General features: G+C 40.1%; 1 protein-coding gene across 5 annotated transcripts in view; it reads left to right on the plus strand.

Annotated features, from left to right (window-relative positions):
* The window catches only part of Lgr3 (Leucine-rich repeat-containing G protein-coupled receptor 3), a 117,956-nt gene that overhangs the window by 16,792 nt on the left and 82,925 nt on the right, over window positions 1-18,239 (plus strand). For 4 of the 5 annotated variants that reach the window (XM_086987197.1, XM_022810682.2, XM_086987190.1 and 1 more), the window contains exon 2: window positions 1,304-2,293. The gene's annotated coding sequence lies outside the window, so the exon portion shown is untranslated. Of the gene's footprint in view, window positions 1-1,303; window positions 2,294-11,165; window positions 11,292-16,529; window positions 17,260-18,239 lie in introns of those variants that run through there. The other variant, XM_022810692.2, reaches the window with a different exon arrangement.

The raw sequence follows: 18,239 nt of genomic DNA on the forward strand, positions 1-18,239 counted from the left end.
GTAAAATAGGTAGCAAAAAATCTGGATCGAAAATTTGGTTTTCCACCTTTTATTCACGCTCCTCTTATTCCCTGACTGTGGCAGGTTGCGGAAGCCTTTTCGAACGTCATCAGGTTGACTGACTTCCCAAACACCCCGTACATTTATCTTTATGTTGTATATATCTTGTTTGAGAATAACGTATTCATAAAAGAAATCCTAGAAGGACGTAGCTAATAGGGTTGGCCTTTAAGGCCTAGCATTTGATATCGCACGTGCATTTTAACTGCACTGCTATCCGAGAACTTGAACGGTACGTAACGCGCCCTTTTTAGTTTGCGGAAAGTGCATATCAGAAGTGTAAGTTGAACATCCATGTTAATACCCATGTCGTCCAAGACCTGCCAAGCGGTATATCTGAAATATTTTGTTTTTTTAGAAAAAAATGTCGCCATCTTGCGTGCTATTCGTACAATGGCTTCCCATATATTGAGTTCATAGGCAACTGGCGATAGCTGCGTATCGGAGCGTGTAGCTGAGATAGATAAATTACTAGGCCACTGCTGGTGCCACTGCTTCTGTCATCGCATTCTTTAGATATCGACAAAAATCCGAGCATAACCTATAACATCTTATCTCTGTCCAACCTTCTAAAGATCTGCCATAGTTCATCAGTCAGCTAACCCGAAACACTGATGTCGCCTTTGCTATTATATAATAGAGGAGCATAACTCCATATAGAAAGATCCCATTGCCATAGGTGACGTTGGCCTCCACAGTTGTCTCATCAGATCATATTTGGCCCCTATCCAAACATATGCACCTGCACACCTAAATACCTTGTATGTTTTTTTTTACAATCTATTTGTTACTTCTGATTTTTTATTTATATACTGTAATCACGTCTCTCTTGAATCGTTACGTTTGAAGAATGTTCTTCTGGAAAGCTCAACAGTTGGCCTCGTCTTCATCGATTTTAGATATTGTCATAGCGAACAGATGACACTATATAGAAAGAAAATTTCGTCTATTTTTTCCGTTTTCATAAATCAGGGAAAAGACACCTAAACAAAATGAAAAAAGGGACTATCGATTTTTCTGTAGCTACTACATGTGCGTTCACCACTATAGTTATCATACACTTATATATGATCTACTCGTTGATATCTAACTGACCATCAAGGACACTTCAAAAAGGCTTACTATTTCTTCACTAATAGTACGTCACCGGCCCTGACCTCGCGCCGTGTGCAGTCCCTATTTCATTCATTCCATTTATTTTCACTCCCTACCCCGTTCCTGTTTCCCATTTGCTGTTCCACAGGGAAAAAGGCTTAAACACGAGACTAGTTAGATCAGACCGAGTCTATGGAGAGGGAAAGGGTGGCCTGCTCAGCCACTGGAGACTGCTGCCGATTGGAGGCCATAACAGCAGCAGCAGCAGCAGCAGCAGCAATAAGCAGGAGTCCGGTGACGACGGCGGCAGCGGCGGCGGCCGCCGCCGCCGTATGAGTGGTGAGTGTTGGTGGAGAGGGTTCCGACTCGCGCCTGCAGCGATTCACGGTAAACATGCGAAGTGCCGGCATCAAAGCCTACAGAACATGTGACGCGCCGACGGCGAGGAGGTATAGGAACTGAACGCGCTCGCCGCTCTACTGAATTGTTCAACCTAACGTAGATAAACACGCGATAAAATTCTATAACTAATATTATTTGTAGTAGTATGCATTCTGAAAGAAACTAGTCGTCTGTTAGTTAGTTCACTAGGAAGGCTGGTTGGAATCCAAAAAGTCTTCGCGACGCGCCCACACAATTAGGGTGCAGCTTTTATGTACTATAGTGGGCGCTGTAGCACTGCGCGCCGGTAGTCACAAGTTGACGGCGAAGTGACAGATCTCTAGGTCATTAGTGATAATGTCTAAAATAAGTTGAGTTAACTATATATTTCTAGCTGCAGCCGTGTGTGTATTGGTTTGCACAGTTTGTCGATGGGACGTACGTTTGCATGTGTTAGTGATGACGACTGTGAAAAAGTGGGAAAACAATAGAAGTAGCATTAATATAATCGACGTCTGAGTGAAGATTGTCGGCCCGGCGAAGGTCCGTAACAGACGGGAGTTAATCTAAGTGAAAGATGTGCATCGTACTTGTTCTGTAATAAACGAATGAATCGTCATTATGGCAAACAAACTACTCAGTGATGCGCTATTTTTCTACGGATTCAGGAAAAGGCCGACAGCAAATATATAGTGAATATTGTGTAAAGAGAGATTCGTCGTTCAGATGTCGACCGATAAAAAAACACTTTCAAACTGTAAGTACTATACTAGCTAAACTGTCACACAGCGCCCTGTTTTATATTATCGAGGATTATATTCGATGGGGGTTTCCAGTAAAAGGTAACTTCCAACTCATCCACAAACTATTTGATTGTCGGACCACAGTGGCGCTCAGCATTAGGCCGACTTGCGATGTGATACTAATAAATCGCTAGGAAAAAAAACTTAGTTTAGGATCGTTTCCATTTTTTTTTTGTGAAATTTAGTCTTCCAAGGCCGAAGTTCGACAAAAGTCACCGGTACGTCAGTAAGCAGGGTTGACGACATTCTAACACTGGCTGTTGTGTCCGAGCAAAACGTTTAAAGATCACTAACTGACTATAGGCAGAGCTCGAAAGAGTGAGTGATACTTGGGCGCCACATTGTCATCACACATTGACACTTTAACTATTCATTGATTTTGCCTCAACGATCATCACCTCATATTCTGGACTGACGTTGGAAACCGTAGTATAGTTGAAGTGATGCGTTAATATATTGGTCTGGAAGTTTCACACTTAACAATGTCGTCCTATCAATAAAGTTCGCCTCAATTTCAATACAAGACGAAAAAAAAAACAGTAAACAATGTGACACTGATACTGGAGCCTCGCTTTTGTTCCACTTTCTCTGATCGCAATACTTTTCATTATTGTGAGCAGGTCTTCCTGAAAGTTACAAAAAAAGAATCTTCGATTCTAACATTATTTTAGGTTATTGACATAAATCAGTACAATGGACGTCTGTCACGTCGTACCGCAATATGAGTCATGACATGCTGGCTCTTCCGTTACGTGTTGCCTGTACATACATATACAAGTTATCTACCGTCAAACAACTTATCTACCGACTAACCCATAACGATGTTATGGTAAGCTTGCTCAAAAAGCCGTACAAAAGTAGGAAGATGATGATGTCAGGATGGCGTGAGTGATGTCCAGGGTGCCCAAGTTAACAGTGAAGACGTTGTATTTTGAAGCAATATTGTAAGACTTAAAACATTTCAGTATGATGTTGGATTCAACTTGCTTCTACAACGTACAAAATGCTGTTCAGTCGATGCTAATTAAGTGAACGAGTAATACCCGACCCTTGTTTCCTATTTTCGAGCCGATGGTGACAATAATCAGCTACTATATACACTGGCCCAATGGGGCCACACGTATGTCCGGGTGGTTATTACCGAAGCTGTTAGTTTGTGCTTAGTAGGCGCGGAAGAAGATCTCACCTAGGTTATCGGTAAACGGATCGACCATTTTCTACCTGCTTTAAAGAATAGGAGCCTCCATCACTTTTCTACTCTTCTAGCTGAATCATTCAAACAGAAGAACATCAACGGATTGTCTGGGTCCGGTACTTCTGGGACGAAAGCTTGGCACGGCTAAAATAGTGTTTGCTTGATGGAAAACAAGTGGACACGATCGCATAGGCCGAAAGATCGATGGATGATGAAACTACGCTTCTTAAACGCCGCTGCGGATAACATAAAGTCCATTTTACTCCACGCTGAGAATTCAGTTCATTCAGGCGCATAACTAATGTCTGAAAGCTAAACTGACTAAGAGACAGATTACGAGCTGCATTATCTAATGCAGCCTTAAGTACGAACAGGTTTGTGTTTTGGATTATGTAATGCAAGTGTACCATTTTTACTGTAACCATCTTTTGATTGGATACATCGCTTAAGAAAGGTCCGAGCGCAATGAGCCACTGTGAAATCGATTGAGGTCGGGTATGAAGTAACGGTTGACGACGGTGGGGTATACCGTGCTGCCTCAGTAAGGAAGAATGGCTGAAGTTTGTTCGTTCCCATAATGCCAGTTAAAGTAGTTAGAATAAACTTGGAAGACGCCAGGGATACTTCGTTTGTGTGACACGAAATGTATAAACAAAGATTCACTTCTACAGAAAGATGTTGGACAGAAAGCTTTACCCCACAAGACATGTATTGATCACTGCATAATGCACCAACTTAGGTACAACTTTATCTAGGTTCTGGAATTTCTGTCTGTTTAAGCAGTTTCATGAGATGTCAAATAGGCTTCTCTTTGCCATGAGTCGAATTTGGCAGTAATAAAGGTTCATACTTACGAATTTTATGTCAATACATGCTACAAGAAAAAAAAATGCCATGGGAAGCTCTTCCGGTTCGGCATTGTTAATATTCTTTTGATTTAGTCTGAGTTATTATTAACATTGCACAACATGCACATGTCCTATATTTTAAACGTTTGTGCTAAAAATCTTAGGTTGATGGGTTTTGTGTTCACACTGTTGTGTACATATAAATGAAGTTACAAATCTGGGTTTGGAAAAATCAACTCTGATTTGACAAGACCTGATGCATGTTTTATTTTTGGCTCGATAGGCCGCTGATTAATCTTAATCATTGATGTTTAGTCTCACCAGTGTTGCCGAAAGTGTCTTAGCTTGAATTGCTATTAAATGACGAAAGCTCTGTTACGAGGGCTCTATAAACCGAATATGTGACTAGTTTTGATCAGAGGTGGCCAGATTTCTAAAAATGAGTAGAAACTTATGAACGCAATTACTTTGAACGCAAGACTATCTTCATAGTAAAGTCTATTTGTTAACAATGTAATTTTTAAGAAGGTCGTACCCTAGACATATAGGCTCGTTAGTGACGATTATCGATCTAGTAAACTTATTAGGACAAAACTTTCGAGGCTACGTTAAGTATTGAGAGTAAAAGGTTAAAGCCATCTTTCGGTCCAGTATTTGTAGTTCACTAGGTCGGAAGAAGTCGGTCATTCCACAAAGCTACCAGACAGATGTTTTTTCTTTTAGAGCGGGCTGGAAAAGTCAATGCTTCCTATCTATCTATTTGTTACGAAGTTTTCCAGGTAGATTATGATCTATTCCGCCATAAGCCTACCGTGAAAATTTGTTGAATGAACGTTTCCATTATTTTATTCTAGTCTTATTCTAAAAGTGTAACAATTCAACATAATTTTGTAAAATTAATATGGCCGCATTTAAAATAGTATCATTATCGTAGTTATGCGCTAATCTAACATAGGTAATTATCCATGGCAAAATATGATCCATGGTACAGATTTTCCATAATGTCGATTGTATCATTTTTTTCTGTGATGTTCATAATAAAGAAATTAGGTTTTTCAAAAGCAATCATATGATACATAAATTTATTTTGTTACCTAAAATTGTCACATATACAGATAAATGCATTTCTACGAAGAAGCTGAATTGTACTTTAATTACTGAATTATTGTCGACATCAGATGCTCAAGTAGACGTAAAGGTTTCTATGAAAAAAAAAAAAAATTGATTTAGCCTTATAATCGTTCTATAAAAATTCAATTACATTTCAAGAAATTATCCTATATAGTCCCTTGGGAAAAAATCTTCCAGTGCCAATCGCAGCGAAATTCCTGAACAGATTTGGAAGTTCGATAATTAACAACGTTCCGTTGCCAAGAGTAATCGGAGTAGTTTATATAGCTGCTGTGCTATACAGGCTTTTATCTATATGTACACGCTAAAAGTAATTTGCTATTTTATATTTATTGCGGTAATTAGAGATATGCAAATTATCGCATTAAAGAACAAGAAATTTATGTGTACTGCCCGTTTATAACAGGCACACTTTCTTACCAATTTTAAGCATAGTTTGTTGTTAATGGAAGCTAGCTATTGCATTGTATAAAGATACTAACGCCATAATAATACATAATATCGTTGCAATTATAGGGGGCGCTATTAGAGAATCCCTGTTACAAAGCTGCTAGCAGAAAAATCAGTCTTTAAATGCATTCAAAATAAAGGTTCTCACTGTCGATAAACGTTTCACCCAGCCTATATATACGTGTGCCTGTTATATATATATCGTGAGTGCAAGGTGCGCCATATGAATACAATACTAGAGTCCCGAGTCGTTAGTTCTGGCTAAAAAGTTACTCGGACGTATCTATTTTATAAATATGCTATAGACGAATGTCATCGTCATTTATGTCCGATAGTGGATTATCAAAAACCAGGAGGCACATGTCGGCACACGCGAGCGTCGCCGCCTATCTAGCTGCGATTTCTACAGCTTTCACGCTTTTCAAACCCTTAGTCCGTAACTCACAATGCTACTCAATATAATGTTTTTGTTCCTTATTGAACTTGTATATCAGGCTGACAAGGACAATAAGAACAATGATGATCATCATGTAAGTCCTGGCTTGCATCGTGCTGCGTCAATTCTCGGCTTCTTTTACTCCCCTTTTTCCCGCTTAGTTAACGAGCTAATATACGTCTCTTATGTCCCATACCGGGGGGTCCGTTTCGTTCATGATCTATCTTAACATGAATGCCATATACATGTTTACCCGTAGATCTGTCGCTGTCTATTTACTTGTTCATTGTTCATAATTTTGTGCCGTTTCCTCTGCCCGCCGATTAACGACTCTCCTACGAAAGTCTACTTATACTGGGATTTTAGATGCCGTAAAACAAAGTTATGAGCGAAGCGTAAGATGTATGTAACGAGCGTCGAAAGTGGAGCAGTAGCAAGTGATAAATGGTTCGAGTGCGTGAAATCCATTCGGCCTGTTAACTTGTATGGCCTACGGCTCCTCGTTTGCCCTGCTGTTACTGTTGTTTATGCAGCAGCCGAATCCCTCTTGCTTCGCCCAGTTGTACTAGTTGGTGCCTACTTTATCTGTTTTTTCCGCTCCCTTCGTACTTCTGTCGAGAAAGACAAAAACGCTCCTTGCGTATCATCAAACGCACATCGAGTGGAGGCGCATGCACCTCTCCGTTTCCTCAGTCGATCTCGCTAGTTGCCTGGTGGGCGGATAATTTTGCAGTACGCTGTTATTGATGTTGCTGACATCAGCACCCCTCTATACTGAGCATTCGGTCTTCGCAGCGTTACCACCGTCGACCTTGTATACGGCCAACTGCTGCTGCAGCGTCCTGTTAGATTGTTGTCTCTCTTGCCGGCTTCCGGTCGGCAGCCGCGGTGCCTCGTTGAGACCCGTCTATTCGGCACTCACTCCCATTCTAAGTATTACACGTTACTCTTTTTCATGCCGTTTGGTGTGATCGGAGTCATCAGAGAAATTATCGTAGGTTGCTCTGCTAGGACGCGGAGACACTTGTCCTGTCGACCGCCTTCAAGCTCACTCGAATCGACCAGTTGCTGCTGCTTCTAGTTCCAAAACTCGCAGTAGATATCTTTCACACAGTTGCTAGTCCACTTGTTGGCAAATATTGCTATTGACTTGGACCGATACGACGCACCGCTGGATTCGAGGTAGCTCGACAAAATATGACCGAAAACAACAAAGATATTGTTTCATTTCAATATAAGGCTGCAAACAAACCTATAGCACGACAGCAGATGCTTGCTTACATACTGCTTGTTGTCTACATACATACATACATAGAACTTGACCGCCATTGTGGACGGCTGACCGCTCTCAGCACGTGACGAAGTGCGTCTACGCTCTGATTCGAACCTACACCACCACCACGTGTTTCTAAATACGCTACCCAGCGCACAATTAATTCTTCGCTAACAGAGTTAAAAGCTCAATGGCATAACAGTAATACAGTGTACAATATGCAAGAAACCTTAACCATTTCATCGTCGGCTATTGTGTGATGTAACCTTTTCTTGGTTCGGCGTGAAACTATTAGATGGCAGAGGACCACTTGACTGAGTGCTTTCAATGTGACTTTTTCCCCGCTCGCTTTACCTGGTCCCGAAAGGTCCATTAGTTTGCGTGCCTGCCGCAATCTAACTACCGACCTCGACCCAGTGAATGGGTCGCCCTGGAACAGCTGCCAATGGCAGCCGCTTGCTGGATTTGATTTTTTTTTTGAAAGCAAGAGAAAGTAAACGCGTTGCTTACGTATTGTTTTCAAGAATTTCAAACTTAATACAATGAAATATACATGGGCTTCTACTGAGTGGGTCATTTCACTATTTGCTCCGATAGCTATAATACAAGCAAGATTTTTTCCAATATAACCAGATTGAATATGTAAAGAAAAATCTATATATATATATATATATATATATATATATATATATATATATATATATATATATATATATATATATCTATCTCTATGAAAAATTAAAGCGGTGTCACTAAAACCTGCTATAAAACAAAGCTCTGCGCTTAACTCAGTGTGTTTAATTTGCGTATATAGATATAAAAATAGTTTTTCTGTCAGTCAATAGGAACTGTATACAGCTTTAGTTCAATCGTACAGAGAGGTCTGAAGCAATATTAAGCGGCCACATACATCGGTAGGTGAAAGTTAAATTTTCTGCCAGTTGATCCCAAATAATATCGATAGCTTTTCAACACTACTTAGTATTCTCAATAGGCAAGAAAGAATCGTTTGATTTATCTTATTTACTTCTCATAAGTAAGCGTGCAGCTTTTCTAATATAGATCACTTTTTTCCGTCGGCCATAGATAAAATCAAGTACACTAACGCGAAGACTTTCTCGACGTTCGACACGACGCGGGTCTTCCCATATCTAATGGTAACCCATTTGTTAGGTGTGCTTATCGTGTTAAATTGGTCGAGCCTATAGTGAGGAAAATTACATGTACCTCGCGACTGATCGTATCTTGGTCTCTTTCTGACGTACCCTAAGTCGTCCATAATTGTCAGTAAATACATCATCAATCAAGGGTCAATTAAATTGTCTAGAATTAACTACTACTGAGCCAAAAATGTGTCGATGAACGTTCACCTTTTGTTGGCTAAAGGTCGACTCGTAACAGCCTGTCTAGCCTCATGCTTGTCTGTCCCTTTGCTGTACCCGGACCAAATTTCAATAAAGAATAAGCTTTGTAAACGATTTGGAACAAGCAACCGTGAGTCACATTTCGCTTTCCAGAAACCCAAAAATATAGTATCAAGTAGCGTGCATCATATTGTACTAAATCTACCGCTTACAATCGGTATCAGCGCTAGAGAAAGCTCTTAAATCTTATGTTAATTCCAAGCGTACAAATACTAGCGACAGACGACGGGGCCTTGAATATATCCCTGCTTTGTACGACCTGCCACAGCTAATAGGGACGAAAATGTATAACAGTTTATGTTGAGTGGATTACCGAACCGGCCTTAAGTAGATTGTAGAAGAAGTAAGGTAGTAAGGATGTCGGGCCTACACGGATTATGTTGGCCCATTCTCAAAAAGCATTTAGAGGCGAAAATCCTCTGCGTGAGTATTGCGCCGAGGGACCTGACTTTTGAAGAAATGCAAATCCCTTGGAAGCTGTCGGAGAGGAACCACTCAAACAGGAGGCGGATTTATTCCATCGTCTCATTATAGATGATCAGACGCGGGACGCTCTTACGTAGGTGTAAAAGCGCAGTTGTTTTAATGCCGCTTCGGTAACAAGCGTAGACGAAATAAAGCTCCACGCCGTAACCAAATTTTCTTGTAACATTTTTTTCAACTATCAGAATGTTCTGCAGCGTGTGTACATACCGAGTGGTTAGACGTTAGGAAAAACTTTCAAGCTCATTACGTAATGTTGGCCGTCAAAATAGGCCCGAACACAGATAGAGGAGAACAAGTCGTAGGTGCTTTACCTCGATAATGAACCCGTGCATTTGTGGCGCGCTAATTCAAACAAGCGGGAAATATTGTACCATTTCAGCTCCGGTACTCGCTAGACGTAGCTCTGCGATACAGATTTTTCCCAAAGCGCAAAAACTTTGAAATGATTATAAGAATCTGGGAGAGGACGATAATCGGGCTCAAATCTAACCGTACGATTGACTTTAACAACTGAGAAAAGGTGATAGACACGCATTGAATCCGATGGAGACTACTGCGGATTGAAGGGGCAACTGGTATTCGGACAAGTGAGGTAAATACACTAAATTCTAAGCCAGAACTCTCCACACCTTTTCTGAGCGAATTACAGTTGGTGGCAATTTATGTTTATTTTAATACGAATTGGTCTGAAATGATTTTCGGTACGCCGTCAAAATCCAGTGAAATAGCTCTATCAGAGCTGGGTGACAAAGGTGACAACTATGAAATCTGTTAGCCCGTATGTGACAAGGGTCCGTATGCAATTAAAGCTGGTTATTGTCTCCAAAGCCCCAACTTTGATTCCAAAAATTCTACATTCTAAAAAAAGATGCTAATTTAAATCGATTGTAGGCTTGACGTTTCTCAGAAATAAGCACTGGATAAGGTGAACTTCCTTCGTGAAATCAGCCTTATTTCGTTTCATATCTGTTACCAACTTGAAATTGGGTTTTGCAATGGGATTCATTCTATGGGTCTTTACACCATCTTTACCGGTTACGATGTTATCAGGATTTGAAAGTCATTTCCAAAAATATTTCTCCCTAGCATGCGAACAATACACTCCATCATTCTAAATCGATATATCGCGCTGTTAGCGGCCGATATTCTTTCATCGATGATCGTAGAATTGTGTGTTTTGTGACAGTTTGTGTTTTTTACCGCTTCTGCCGCCAGAGGCCACGCTGCCGCTGACGTTGTTTCAATGAAAATTATATCGTAAAATTTTTGTTGTGATAACCGTTCAAGTTGATTGCCGCGATCCTCGTTATCTTTATTATTTCGCGTTTGTGGAAATTTTGCCATTGTTATGGTCAATGTTACCTTCGCGGCTTGCGTTTTTTGTTCTTTATTTTTTTTTTTTTTTTTCGTGTAACGTCTACGTGAGGTGCAATGCGTAAATCATGTATGCTCGAAATTTATTCGTCGGTTAAAGCCCACAGGGAACAGAACAGATATCATCGTGGCAGACTTGATTTAAAATATTGATCTAATTTAAAAGGCAGTATAGTCGACTACAGGATTAGCGCTTTATCGGAATACTATCGACTCAGCTACCGTCATCGAACGTAAGCAACAGAAGTACTTAAAGTAGATAATAGTGATAACGATGGTAGTATTCAACGAGGTTATCTACGGTGTGTTGTCTTTGCCTACGGGATCTATATTCGGTATGTTAAAACAATGTAAACATTATATACAGACATAAGTTGCATATAAACTGACACGCGTTTATCTATTCGGTAATATTCTACGCAACTTACTGCTAGGGCCAGCAATACGGCGAGACGTGATCATCGACGCGGACGTTCAATGACACTGTTAGGGAAGTTGATTGCAACAAAATTTCATAAGAAGTTCCAGCGGTGCCCCACCACCCTTTGTCTTCGTTATACTCACTTGCCTATGCAAACAAAGTTATGCTTTCGTGATTAAGGTATTTTGTTACTTTTTTAGAACATAGGATATTGTACCAAGTAAGCGAGCTACACACGGTGATTTCATTGTCTCTAGTTTTTCCAACTGATTTTGCAGATGCTTGATATTTTAGAATCCCGAATCTCTCCAAGGTTCCCGCCCACATCGTTGTTTTGGGCCTTTATATCCCGTCTAGACACTTCCGGAGGCCGAAATATCGTCTGTGCATTGCGATGTCATCGGCAATTATATATATATCGTTGAATATAGGTCGACGTAAAAATCGTTCGAGACGATAGTCGCACTCTACTTAGTGGCGGTAGATGCAGCCTACATTAATTATATGCGGGCTTAAAGATGATTCTGATGAAAGTGGACGTTTCTGAGCTTCTGGCTCAATCAGGCGTCTATTTTTAATTTTCACCAACTCGACGTAGCTAGAAAAATAGATGGAATCGCTTGCTTGGTCCCTCACTCCATGTTTGAAACGGCCTGTGGTCAAATATCCTGTGGCGTTCCTACCTTAAATTGGCCTTCCACAGCCAATATTAAATCGACCGTGTGTGACTATAAAGCATCGTCATTGCGCATTAACAAATATCTAGGACATTTGAGAAAAATAGGAAAATTGATTCGTCGTAAATCAAGACTCAGACAAAGAGGTTTGATAGCTACGATGCTATTTTGAATAGCGAACATTTATTTTGCCATTGGATCACTTCTTCTGAGCATATCAATTGTGATTTCGGATTATTCGTGTAAAGATCCACGAGCTGTTGTCATCTTGGAAGCAAAACCCCTTTACGCTTCTTCTAACCAACCCCTTTGTATGATGATCACATAAATTCGACCACTATTATAGTTATTAAAAAATTTTAGGACCTGGGGACCTGTACTCACATGTTCGTCTCATCCCGTTGGCTCCAAGGTAAACTAGATTATTATTATCTTCCACGATCATGCATTTATACTCTTATTATATTTGGTACTTATGTAAAATTTATTCAATAGTTGCATCAATTAAAGCATAAATTCGAAACGACATTAACAGAACAACGAAATTGCAACGGCAGCCATGAAAAGTGGATTCGTTCGCTGTTTATGGTACAATGCTGTAGCGCCATTAACGGCTGTAACGCAACTCCGTCATGGGGTCCGTCACAGGGAGGGCTCTTATAGGCCCGAGTGACAAAGAGACAGGCAGCGCCGAGCGCCTGCGTAGGAGAAAATAGCATCAGTTAATGATTAGCTTATTTGTATCGGTACGCCATTTATAGTCAATTTGCGATCTGAAGCTAGTTTCTGAAGTTGATGAAGGGCAGATGAAGAAAGATTCTTATGTATACGTTTGTCTGTTGTTAGTAACCAAGAATAACAAATGCTGAACGAGCAGATCTGTCGTCAATGCGTGCTTCTACCGACTAGTACATGGATGTCGCGCAATGTCCCAAGGAAAGGCATACAATTGGATAGCTGTCGATTCGTTATACTTGAACAGCTTTATCTAACAGGATTATTTAGTAAGATCAGGCTTGGTTCTATCTATCTGACTGATTGATGCAAAAGTTTCACACCTAAAAGGAGGAAGGGGGATCTGCAGAAAGAGCTGCGATCACGTCGCTTCATTCGCGTGTTAAAGCTATGAAGACTACAAATCATCCGCGTCGTGTCAAACTCTGTCGCTGGTTCGAACACTGCCCTACCAGACTGTCCTGAGCCTCTCTTTATCGCCATCTTCACAAGTGAGGAGAGCACGTTACACTTATATAATCTGTATTGGTAGGCCCACACGGTACACGTCCGACCTTTCATCAGAGCCGTTCCGCCTTGAACCGTACCGTTCCAGCGACTTTTTTTTCTTATAGGTCGAGAGCCCCATCTGGTACCCCCTTATAAAAAAAAGCCATCAGACTCTTTCGGAGAGCGACTATTTGGTATACTGGTATATATAAGACTACTGGCTTAGGAGGATTCGACACATGGCTGGCCACTATGGCCTAACGAGTTAATTTTGTTTTCGTGAAAAAACAAAGCCTTCTTAAAGAAAACTTTTGTTATTCCTCTTAATAGCTAATGAATGTATCGAATTCTTGTCTCCTTCAATCATACGTCATATTTTCATTTTCATTGTTACTTAGTTAACCTTGCAAATAGAACCAGAGAGCTTCCACTATGAGCACGTACATTAAGGTACGATTCCCTAAATACATGTAATCCCTGTTACCATGTAATCATAGATATTCATAACACGCGTCTGTCAAAATCAAAGCGTCTCCTTTATTTAGAAATTCAAACTTTTAGCGGCGGAGTAACTGTCGACCCAAAAAAAAGTGTACAACTCGTTTACAAAGCTCTTATCAAATTCAAATTTGAAGCATTCTCTATAAAGTATATGCATGAATTTTCGCATAAAACGTGTCAGCTTTAAACACCGTATGAATGAAGTTTCATAGTGACGCTTACGTGATCTGTCCGTTGTTTTATGTACTGTAAAACATCATCCTTTCATTTCGCAAATCTTTTAGCAATTCTATGTATTCGTGAAAAACGCCATTGACTCTTTTGCCATACTCTGAACCCTCTATATTCCGGATCTCGCTTATCCATAGTTCTCTCTATCTATCAGTTCTGGCAGTTTTTAGCCACAAGTTACTTGGGCTTTTTGGTCGTTTGATTTGGAAGAATAGCTGGAACGGGGCTGGCAGCAAATTGCGCTTTGTCAGAGGCCACTTTCTGTGGAAATGGTAAACGCTGACCAAAAAAATTGCGCCTTCAATATACCAAGCCTGACCGAAATCTCGTCGTACAACAAAGGTTTAGATCAGAGCAAATCAGACACGGTACATTTGTTTCTTTTGGGCGCTCTTATTCAAAAATCAAATGCGCCTTATATAACATACTATATGAAGATGCGCTCGCGGATGATCGCTAGCATTGATTCGGCGCTTGATCACGATTTCCGTTAAATATATAAAGTATTTCCACGGAACTGTCGGTTTTACTTACTCAAATAGTATTGCGTATAAGTTTGCGTGCAAAAAATTATGATTGTTATTAACTTAATATACACAGATAAATGTTAATTTGGAGGACTACTCTGATAAAACAGACATTTGTAAATATGCCATAGTTTAGGAAGGTATTCTCAATTTTTGGCGCTTTATCCAACTAACGGAGATAGGCATGTATAAATAAAACATTGTATGATTCGACTTTGGAGTCAATAATAATAAATAAAAAGGCCCAAATAATCTGTAAGAGAAACTTGGCGATTTTTTTTAAACTTCCATGGGGAACAAAACGTTGTCCGATTTGTTGGTTTCGAAATCGGATGGGCCCGAGCAATACAACCCAGCAGCCAACGAGCTCTAAACGGTAAAGGAATTAAAAAAGAATGGGAGATTATAAAAAGTAAACTGAAGTCTTTGACATAACTCTTACAAATATGTTATTGAAGTTACACCAATGTTGCTATAATTGGAAATTCAACAGGACGTTAATCCGAGTCAGTCATCAAGTGTTAAATTAATTCGATACGATGGTAACGGCCTATGTGATTGTGCCATTAATACTATATAAATAGAAAGTAAAATAGTTAGAATATGAAGAATAAGCGTACAATAAAGTGGTAAATATCTTATTTTTTTCCATTTCACTTGAAGTAACGAGGCTGTCGATGAGTACATTTCATCTTGCGCTTTATGACTTAGACTATGTAGGCTTAACTTAACTGGTAAGACTATCAACGATTCTATAGGCCTATAAAAATTGGAGAAGCATTATGAGGAAGTCTGGCAACAGAGTTTAATATGTAATCAAAAATAATCCAATAGAGGTATCTATCTCATGATGGTTTCATGTACGAAAGTACTGATCAGCAGCTAGTTTCTATATCGATTGAGCGTGACGCTGTATTGAAACGCATTTAATGACGTTCTGTATCAGAGTCTGTCTAGGACCGATGGAGCCCCCTGGCCAAATTGGCGACATCAAGCAACTATGATCGTCTTGCATCGAAACACCTTATATTTTGTCAGATCCAGAAGAGCAAGAAAAACTATAAATTAGAAATACGTGGCCAAAAAGAGAATTTACAAATGATGGGTCTGAGAAAACCGAAAAAATCTACTTGCCCGTTGAAACCCAACAATCAACGAAAGTCTTTTTTCGCTGCTAGCACCTTTATAAGATGCCGGATGCGATTAGAGACCGTTCACTTATGACCGATGTTATGTAATTCTATTCAGAAATAATCAACCTGAGTATATAATTTGTCTTGCTTTTGTTTGGTAGTTTGTACTGAATGGTCGATATTAGAGGGTGCTACGTTTATCAAACACATTGTTTTTCGTAAATATTGCCAAGAATAGTTCGTTTTTTTCTGGGCTAATGTTCACCTAGACGCTGTTGACATGTGTTTAAGGTAATTGAAACATTGTGTGTAAATGATTATTGCGTTATTTATAATAACAAAGGTAAGGGCTTTGCTTTGCAACCGTATAGCAACTTCGGTCAATTCATATACGGTCTCACGAAATTACACTTTCATAATCACAATATGGTATTGTCTTTTTTTAGTAGCATCGAGGCCGGACCTGCGCTTCTTCGATATGTTTATTTTAATTCTCTGGGAAGCTAAGGGTCGGTTGCATTGGACAGACTAGGCCGTCCAGCATAGTATCTGGATAGGACATAGGCATAACATAGTAAAACAACACAGCACCGACTTTATCTCCATCCTAACAGTGTCTCAACGAGACATTTGTAATACCTTCTAGAGCCATATAATCACCCGCCAGCCATCAGCGCGCTGCAAGTCTTAACCGTTGTTTGCTTTTGTTGCTCACAAGTATCGGCAAATTTCTAGGCAAAAATTACTTTTTTTCTTTTATATAGACACGCATCTATACAAGAAGCCACAATTTCAGTGGAGACACAGCCATTGACGATTGCCGCTATCGCTTACAGCGAAATTTTCCCTCTTCTTTCAGCTTGTTGCCAGTTCCAGTGTCCTACGTTGGCCTTCCAATTACGCGGCGACTCCAGGCAGCCATCTGTACAACAGCTGCATCAACAATAACAAATGCATTACCAGCACAAACTCAAGCTGTTCTTTTCCTGACTTATCTGCCTATGCTGCCCTGCCGCTACGTTGGGCTACCAGCTATCATATGATAAACGCAAATGGTCATAGTATTATACAGTATATTATGACGAGAGATCCGCGTCGTCCATTTTGACAAAAGTGCCGAAAAGGGTAAAAAGCAGTGCATAAAACTTTGCAGGCACAAGTGTTAGCGATCTTCCTCGACAAAAATCGCGAAGATCGTCAAAAGGCCATCAACCGCCGCACACGGCAGTGATACTGGCTGTTGGAAAGACTGATGAGAACTCGGACGATATGTTGACCAGCTAAGCGCCATGGTATTCTTCCGAAGCCATTTGGCAACAAATAGAACGCTAAAGGCTTTGAGTTGCATTCGATAGTGATGAACCTGTTGGCGACGTTAAATTGGGATATTTAATACTTAGCATACCGTTACACTGGCAATAATATGCTGGCACGTTTATCTAGCGGGCAGATGGTACTTCACTACAGCTGCATTGAGGGAATAGTGAATGGTCAGCACTTTTTGGCACGGAGAGGTCTACGAATCTTTCATGTCGGCTCATTTTATGGAATGATCGACAGTCGATTGCACATTATATATTATTATAAAGGTACACCTATTTAAATTTGTGCGTTGATGCGTAGAGCCCGTACATACATAGCCAAACTGTTTTAATATGACTTATTCGTAAAAAAAACGCACTTCACCGTAAATTCTAGCTATACCATAAGTTACTGTTCGGATGAATGCTTTTCTCTCAACAATGTTTCATCAACCGAAAATATAGAAATTTTGTCATTTAATTTTAAGCAAGCTCTAATCTACGCTGTATATTCTTTAATCGTGGGGTCAGCAAATGCTTTGTAAAAGCGTTTTCGGAAGAACGAAGCGCTCTGGAATGTTTAAAGCATCTTATTCACTGAACTTATATGAATCCTTACGTTTCTAAGAACAACAAAGACCAGATTACGTATCACTGATATAGCAAGGACGCGTTGAGCTTGAAGTGATTAGGATCATAAAGGCTTACAAACATAAAATTTTACTGGTAGTCGTATTCTTTCATCAAATTAACACATTCATGCGAAATGTATGAACATCCAAACAAATCCTAAAGACTAACATCTGAAAAATCTGCTGACCTCAGGCCGACCCACTGCTGTTTCTAAACCTTTATTACTGCGTTGCGAGAAGCCTGCAAACAACTCGTTTTGCAGGCAAGAAGCTCTATATTTATGTTTAGCCCGTATGAAACTAACTAGGTGTAGAAAGGTTTTTAGGCCGGCAATGAAGTTGGCATTGCTGTTTCAGGTAGAACACGAAAAGCGTAAGCTTTTTCTAAAACAGACATTTCACACAGCATCGAATAGTACCTGCCATTGCGAGAAATGGTGACAGGTATTTGTCGACTCATTCAAATGTTGGCGCCATTCTCGACCGGGCTGTCATCACGGACAGGGCGCAATGTCCTTTATCGGTGGTCGTACAATTGGTAGTCGACTGAACGACGGTTAGACAGCTATCAAGTTATTGCTCACAGAGACGATGCGCGAAGCGCTTGAAACAACCCACACTTATGGGTGCATACAT

This window comes from Varroa destructor, unplaced genomic scaffold, assembly GCF_002443255.2.
Source record: "Varroa destructor unplaced genomic scaffold, Vdes_3.0 BEIS01000001.1, whole genome shotgun sequence".
NCBI classification, from domain to species: Eukaryota; Metazoa; Arthropoda; class Arachnida; order Mesostigmata; family Varroidae; genus Varroa; species Varroa destructor.